The 2,435-nt window shown below is 36.4% G+C and overlaps 1 non-coding gene across 1 annotated transcript; it reads right to left on the minus strand.

Moving 5' to 3' along the window:
- Positions 1-1,902: 1,902 nt before the first annotated feature.
- Positions 1,903-2,008, minus strand: LOC128585098 (U6 spliceosomal RNA). Its single transcript, XR_008379845.1, has one exon. It is a non-coding gene; the product is annotated as a U6 spliceosomal RNA (small nuclear RNA).
- Positions 2,009-2,435: the final 427 nt, after the last annotated feature.

Raw genomic sequence — 2,435 nt, forward strand, 5'->3', positions numbered from 1 at the left:
CCCATCTTCAATTAACTTTTGTGACTGGTAAAAGACATGGATCATGTTTCAATCTTCTGCATGTGGCTATTCAATTCTCCCAGGGCCATTTATGAATAAAGCTTCTTTTCTCCAGTGTATATTGCTGTCTGCTTCATCAAAGTGCAGTTGTCTCTGTGTGGATGGTTTTACATCTGGATATCTGTTCTGTTCTGTTGGTCTATGTGTCTATTTTTGCACCCAAGCCATGCTGTTTACTACAGGGTTACTGTAGTAGGTAACTACAGCCTGGTAGTATAGCTTTAAGTCTGTAAAGGGATGCTTTCCGATTGTTCTTTTTGTTTAAGGTTGTCTTGGCTATTTAGGCTCTTTTCTGGTTCCATATAAAGCACAGAATTATATTTCTTATATCTGTGAAATATGACCTTGGTATTTTGATGGGGAATACCTAAATCTGATTATTATGGACATTTTAACAATGTTGATTCTACCAATCCATGGGTATGATATTTTTTTACATTTGTTTGTATCTACCAAGAGACTTCTGGAACTGATAAATTAATTCAGCAAAGTCTCAGGTTACAGAATCAACGTACACAAGCCAGTAGCATTTCTCTACATGAGTAACAGTCAAGCTGAAAGTCAAATCAGACTTGATACCATTCACAATAGCTACATAGAAAATAGAATACCTGCAGAATACACTTTAACAAAGGAGGTGAAAGATCTCTACAAAGTGAACAGTGAGATACTGAAGAAAGGATTCCTTTATGTTCATCAGGAATGAGGTTTTTTGAATGTATCGCCTTTAAGGATTCTTGTCTTTCATCAGTTCCGGTTAGGTCTCAGACAAGATGTTTCTGAATCTCACCTCTCCCCATTTTACTGTATGGTTCTCCATCCCTTTTCATTGCTTTCCTCTCCTCTTTTTTGAGTTAAGAGTATTCTGTCTTTTTTTGTCAACTTTATTATTATTTTTTTCTTTATCTCTCTGGAAAAATGTCTTCAGACTTACCTTCCTGTCAAATAACTTTCTTTTCAATCATGTTTAATCTGACATGGTGCCGGTCTCTTACGTGTCTACTTGGACTTTGCCATTTTCAGAAGAGGGGTTTGGTTTTGTAGTCAAATGATCTACCACTGAAATATACCCCCAAGTGTTTGGTTTTGTTTCAAGACGTTTTGTAGGATCCTATTTTATTTTTGCAGAATTTCGACAGTCTCTTTTATTGTTTTAAATAATTGAAAAACATTTAAGATATCTTCATCTGATTTTAATCTATCACTAACAAACAAGGCAGCTCTGTGGGAATGAACCTGTGCTTTTTAAAAAAGGAAATATTTCTGGCTTCTGAAGGTTTTTGTGAGCTTTATTGAGTGTTTATTTAATGCAAGACTTCCAGTTGTTCTCTGAGGGATATTTTTCTGGACATTGAGTCCACCAAATTTTTAGATAAGAAGACTCCGGCTTTTAAACACTGACATCATGGAGTTTATTTCAGAAAATAGGATTTATGTTGAAGCCTCATTTTCTTCTTTTTCTCATATGTTTTGTCTTAAGTTGAGATCCATTTCTCTGATAGCTTGATTTCTATAGAAGTTTACTATTCTAAATTATGTGCCTAATTTTAAACTGTAATTTCCAGATTCATCTAAGGGCATTTTTAATTCCTTTGCCAGCCTGTGGCTCTATGTTGTAAAGAATGAAATAAAATTTTAATAGTAAGGCTTTTAAAATCCTTTAAGTTGTAGTAAATTCAATGGCTTTTAGTTCTTAAAGTTCTTTATATACAATGCCAACATGACTTTTGCTCCTGACACAAGAAACTTCTCTGTTTCCAGGTTCTTCACTGTAGCAATTAATGTTATTGGAGCTCAGGGATAGGAAAAATATTTAGTTCACCTGTATATCTTTTTTTTTTTTTAAATATGGAACGCTCATGAATTTGCGTGTCATCCTTGTGCAGGGGCCATGCTAATCTTCTCTGTATCATTCCAATTTTAGTATATGTGCTGCCGAAGTGAGCACGACCTGTATATCTTTATCAAAGCTCCTCCCTAACAAGGGCAAGTCAGCGCCTTCTACCTTTCCTCTTTTGTGTACATGAACTTGAAGGGCAAGATGCCCACAGAGAAGTTTGTCTTTCATTAGAACTGGTCTCCTCTCCTAAGCCCAAGAGCTGGAGTTTGCTGTGAGCTGTGACGCAATGGCACTCTACCAAGGGTGACAAAGTGAAAAAAAAAAAAAAAAAGAACTGGTCTCCTAATTCAGGCCAGGCAAAGTTGGGGAATTATGATACCTGGAACAGTTTGCTAAAATTCACAAAAACTCTCTAGACCAGGGGTGGCGCCTGTGGCTCAAGGAGTAGGATGCCAGTCCCATATGCCAGAGGTGGCAGGTTCAAACCCAGCCCTGGCCAAAAACCAAAAAAAAAAAAAAAAAAAAAAAACCTCTC

Source organism: Nycticebus coucang, chromosome 4 (assembly GCF_027406575.1).
Source record: "Nycticebus coucang isolate mNycCou1 chromosome 4, mNycCou1.pri, whole genome shotgun sequence".
NCBI lineage: Eukaryota > Metazoa > Chordata > Mammalia > Primates > Lorisidae > Nycticebus > Nycticebus coucang.